Source organism: Phoenix dactylifera, chromosome 11 (genome assembly GCF_051530095.1).
Source record: "Phoenix dactylifera cultivar Ajwa chromosome 11, Ajwa_hap1_PhDact_Kaust_v1.1, whole genome shotgun sequence".
Taxonomy (NCBI): domain Eukaryota; kingdom Viridiplantae; phylum Streptophyta; class Magnoliopsida; order Arecales; family Arecaceae; genus Phoenix; species Phoenix dactylifera.
This window is the reverse complement of record NC_143200.1, coordinates 13,110,954-13,116,745: the sequence shown is the minus strand read 5'-3', so window position 1 is coordinate 13,116,745 and position 5,792 is coordinate 13,110,954. Positions and strand designations below refer to the sequence as shown.

The window sequence follows — 5,792 nt, the reverse complement described above, 5'->3', positions numbered from 1 at the left end:
CCCCATCTTGCATTCGAGTACCTGAAGTAGCAGCCGTACAATATGAAATAAAATCTAGTGTGATCCAAATGCTCCCATCTTTTTATGGGCTCACCAATGAAGACCCATATAAATACCTAGATGAATTCCTTGAGATTTGCACTACTGTCAAGATTCAGAACTTTACTGATGATGCTCTAAAACTTAGATTATTCCCCTTCTCCCTTAAAGATAGAGCCAAACAATGGTTGAATTCTTTAGAAGCCAACTTGATTCGTTCTTGGGATCAAATGCAACAAGAATTCCTAAAAAAATACTTTTCCATAGGAAGAACGAACCAGTTTAGACGTGCCATTACAAGCTTCTCCCAAACTGAGGGAGAAGAATTTCATGAAACTTGGGAGAGATTTCGGAACCTAATCCGTAAATGCCCTCATCATCAAATACCTAAATGGCAGCTAGTGCAATGTTTCTATGATGGATTGACTGAACGAAACCCTCAGATGATCGATGCTGCATGCGGGGGGACATTCATGCTTCAAAATGAGCATGAAGCATTGCAATTATTTGAAAATCTAAATGAAAACTCCCTCCACCATGCTTCTTGTTCTCGTCAAGCGCCCCCGAATTCTCAAAGAAAAGGGACCATTTATGAAATAAGTCATTCTATGGACCTGTCTAGCAAGGTAGATGCATTGTCCCATAAGATTGACCAACTGATGATAGGTGGACATTACATGAACTCTTCCCAAGCACAAGTGTGTACTATCTGTTCTAGCCCATCCCACCCTATTCATGAGTGCCCTTCAGCACCCCAATTCCCCGAACTCATGCAAGAACACATCAATGCTGCTCAAACACAGCCTAGATCGGGTACTGACCCATTTTCCAATACATATAACCCGGGATGGCGAAATCATCCAAATTTTTCTTGGAAGCAGCAAGCTTCGAACACAGCCCAACCCTATTCCCAAAATTTTCAAAATCCTCAGAATTTTCAAACCCCACAAAATATTCATCCCTACCATCCCTCGATTCAATTTCAACACACTCCTCCTCCACCCCAAAGAAACACAGCCTTTGAGGAGAAAGTGTTGAACGCCCTTCAAGGTTTGGAAACCATTACACAATTGGTGCACTCTCAAACGCAATCCATCGCCAAGCTAGAATCCCAAATGGGGCAACTAGCTAATGCACTGAACAAGCGAGAGGAAGGAAAGTTTCCAAGCCAACCACTAAGTAATCCTAGGGGACAATATATGGCTCAAGAAAATCAATTAAATGCAATTCATCATGAACAAGCCAATGCTTTGACTACCCTAAGGAGTGGACGTGTAGTAGACAATAAGATTGGGAAAGATAACAATAAGGAAGATGAAGAAGAGGATAGACATGTGTCAAATAAAAATCTAAAACCTTCTTCTTCTTCAGCTAGTCCACCTTCTGCCAAGACTCACATCCCAAAGGCCCCATTTCCTGAAGCTCTTAATTCACCCTCTCCCTTTGGCAAGAAGGAAACTTCACTAGAGGAGATGATGGAGGTTTTCAAACAAGTGAAAATTAACCTTCCGCTTCTTGATGCTATTAGACAAGTTCCCTCCTATGCCAAATTTCTCAAAGACCTTTGTACACAAAAGCGAAAATCTAGGGCACATGTGCCTAAAAAGGTCTTCCTAACTGAGCAAGTGAGTTCTATTCTCCAACACAACACCCCTCCAAAATTCAAAGATCCTGGTGCTCCCACCATCTCCTGTGTCTTAGAAAATAATTTCATTGATCGAGCACTCTTAGATCTAGGGGCAAGTGTCAACATTTTACCTTATTCGGTTTATGAGAAACTTGGTTTAGGTGAGTTAAAACCAACCTCGGTATCCCTTCAATTGGCTGATCGATCTGTAAAAATACCATGTGGGATAATTGAAGATGTTCTTGTCAAGGTAGACAAATTCTATTTTTCAGTAGATTTCATTGTCCTTGATATGGAGCATGAGCCTAATCCTAAGAAACAAATCCCCGTGATCCTTGGGCGGCCCTTTTTAGCAACAGCCAATGCATGCATCAATTGTAGAACAGGGGTAATGAACATATCTTTTGGGAACATGAAGGTAAAATTAAATGTGTTCAATGCGGCCGACCAACCCGCGAGGGAAGTTGAGTGTTTTATGATAGACAAAATAGATGACCTCATAAAAGAAGATGCAAAAAACTATCTCACTGTGTCTGGCTGAAGACAATAAACTTAGCGCTTGTTGGGAGGCAACCCAATTCTTTTAGTTTTCTTTAACATTGAGGACAATGTTAGGTTTAGGTTTGGGGGTATTTTTAAATATTTTTAATCATTTTTTGTTTTGTTTGCATCTCTTGCATTCGTTTTCACTTCATAATGTCAGGTTTATCAAAAAAAATAAAAAAATAAAAATATCTTTTAAAAAAAAATGTGTTCATTTTCATTTTTTATAAAATAATAATAATAAAAAAAAATAAAAAAAGTTTGTGTTTAAAAAACCTCATTTCTATACATTAATGCGAGAATGCTAAACACACAAGGTATATAAAATCCAAAAAGCCCAATAGCTAGTCGGAAGTAATACAAATTTAAGTTCTTTTAATTAAGTCTCTCTTAGGGAGTTGTAAGCTAATTAATACTTCGGAATTTCACTATACACTGGCCGACACTTCTAAGGTCTAGGCTCGACATTATATTGATAGTATAGTAGCAACCTTGGACCCTGATGAATCATACTTATCTAATCCAAAAAAAAAAAAAATCATCAATAATAATGGATTTAGTCAGGAACATCGAAAATGGCTACCTATTGTCAAAGATCAAGTGGGCTTGTGATGAGAACTCCGAGCATAAGTCCGTAGGGGAGTCTTGATGCCTGACACCTTGTGCCAACTGGTGTGAGAGTTGTCGACTGATTGCTCGTTACACGGAGAAATCACCACAAGAGTAAAAGTGCACAATTTATATGTCTTTATAAAAAAAAAACTCTGTATTGACCTTGAAAAAGATAATAGTGTGAAAGCCGTCGTTGTAAAAATTCGAGTAAACTGTAATATTACAGATAAAGCCCGTGAGGTACTAAAGTAAACATTCACAACTCTCAAAATCCTGCAGATAAGATGATTTTAAATCAGTGAGCAGGTTCTTTCGACCAATTCTTGGAAACTACTGGTATTAGCAACATTTTGGAGATCCAAACCCTTAGCTTGTGAACGGTCCAGATTTCACCGAGCACTCCAGTATAAATGAGTCTTACAACTTCCCTAATGGAAACTTGATGACTTCAACTTGAATTGCATCTTGACCTAGGATTTGGGCTGACTTAGTAAATAAAACCGTGTGTGCTTTGAAATTCTTATCATTTATGTATGTTAAATTAGATTTTTTTTAAAAAAAATCATAACAATAATGATTTATTTTAATATTGAAGTTTGTGGGTATCTTCACTAGAAACCCTCACGAGAAAAAAAAAGAAAAAGAAAAAAAATTTCATAATAATAATGATTTATTTTGAAGTTTATGTGTATCTTCACTAGAAACCCTCACGAGACTATAACTTGTCTACTAGGGTAACCTAGGGGTTTAAAGCCTTGTTTGAGGATCCAAGTGTTATTTTGATGCTTACAAAGCCATTGAGGCCATATGGAAGTGCTAATGCTATTAACTCAATTAATCCAGTACATAAGTGAGTAAGGAAGAAATATTCGATACATCATTGATAAATGACACACCCTCGATACATTCACGATACATTAAGAATATATATAGTTAAAACCACTCTCAAGATTTGATAACGCGATAAAATTTGTAATAGAGAATGGTAGAAAGCTCAAGAATCTATTTTGGCAAAGTTTTATGTTAAAAATACCTAAAAGGGCAATTCGGTAATTTATACTGTTAAGGATATGAAACTTTATTGTGCCATGCATCATAATTTGCTTGGAATATCATATTGTTGTTTCAATGTGCATAACTAACCTTCAAAGTGCAGAAAAACATGGTTAGAGTCGACCCCAATTAGTTTGGAGTCGACCCTAGAAGAAGTGGAGTCGATCCCGGCACATCAAGAAACATTCTGGCACATTCTAGCACTTATGGCACGGATGAACAGTAGTTGGGTCGACCCAAGGAAAGGATGAGTCGACCCAAATCTCAAGCCTCTCAAGCCTCAAGAAAACAGTTCTCTGGAAACACTGAGAGGGTCGACCCAAGAGGAAGTTGAGTCGATCCAAACTTGAGTCGACCCAAACACTGAGAGGGTCGACCCAAAGGCAATGACATTCAAAAATAGGTTCTCTGGAAACCCTGAGAGGGTCGACCCAAGTGGAAGTTGAGTCGACCCAACTGAACCTTGAGTCGACCCAAAAATATATTGAGTCGACCCAAGTGAAGGAAGGCTGAAATACAAGGTTCTGGATTTTCTGAGAGGGCCGACCCAAGAAAAGCTTGAGCTGACCAAAGTCTGATGAACAGTGGTTTGGGTCGACCCAAGAAACGTTTGGGTCAACCCAAGCACGGGCAGAAGCATAACGGCTAGTTGTGCAGAAGTGCTTTTTGGACTTCCAACGGCTATAAACGGCTAGTTTCTTCAATCCAACGGTCAGGAAGGACTATTTGGAGGTTGGAGAAGTATTTAAGAGGGAGTATTCATCAGAGGAAGCAAGCTTTGGAAAATACATCAAGTGCATTCAAGAAAAAATCCTAGCAAGGCAAGCTTCATTCAATTGCTTCATTCAAAGAGCCAAAAGGAAGTGGTTGAGCAGATTTCAAGAGACATTAAGAGCTCCACCAACTCTTGAAGAGCGAAACAATCTTGACAAAGAAGAGAAGAGCCTTATTAAAGGGATAACTATATTCTAAACTCTTCTTTGTAGCTCATAATTGTTTTATTTGCTCATTTAGGAGCTTTAGTTCCTTGTTATTTATTTTTGTTGTAAGGTTTGTTGGTAAGCCCGTAAAACCAACATTGTAGGTTGTTAGTCAACCCGTAAAACCAACGTAGGTTGTTGGTAAGCCCGTAAAACCAACGTAGGTTGTTGGTCAACCCGTAAAACCAACGTAGGTTGTTGGTAAGCCCGTAAAACCAACGTAGGTTGTTGGTGAGCCCGTAAAACCAATAGTTAGGTTTGTTGGTGATCCCGGAAAATCAATTGTAAAGGTTTTGGATTGTGAGCCCGGAAAACAATCCTACTGTAATCCGAGGGGTTATAGTAAAATTCCTAAGAGAACGCTTGGAGAGTGGACGTAGGTGCCTTGGGGTGCACCGAACCACTATATATCATTGTGTTTGTGTTGTGGATTCACTTGTGATTATTCTTGCATTATCTTTCATCTTTGCTATAGTTTATTCATTGAAGTAATTTAAGAAAGCATTCACCGCACTCAACTAAGGATGTTTTTAAAGCACTAAAAATTTAGAAAAACCCAATTCACCCCCCCTCTTGGGTTGTCACCTTGGGCAACAAGTGGTATCAGAGCAGGTGCTCTATAATTCCTTGCCTTTTTTATTTTGACCTAACTGTCAAAGAGCCAAAGATTATGACAACTCAAATAGATAGTTTTCTAGGAGAGGGACAGTTAATTGATCGACCTCCACTATTTAATGGCACAAACTACACACATTGGAAAGCACGCATGCGCATTTTCATTCAAGCACATGACTATGATTTATGGAGTATCATAGTCAACGGGCTACATACAAACACTAATCATGATAAGAAAATGGCTCAGCAAAATGCAAAAGCCATGAATATTCTATATTGTGCATTAGATGATAGTGAACTTAATAGCATATCTTTTTGCATAA

General features: G+C 38.5%; 1 non-coding gene across 1 annotated transcript; it reads right to left on the bottom strand.

Moving 5' to 3' along the window:
- Positions 1–318: 318 nt before the first annotated feature.
- Positions 319–424, bottom strand: LOC120105074 (small nucleolar RNA R71). Its single transcript, XR_005507469.1, has one exon. It is a non-coding gene; the product is annotated as a small nucleolar RNA R71 (small nucleolar RNA).
- Positions 425–5,792: the final 5,368 nt, after the last annotated feature.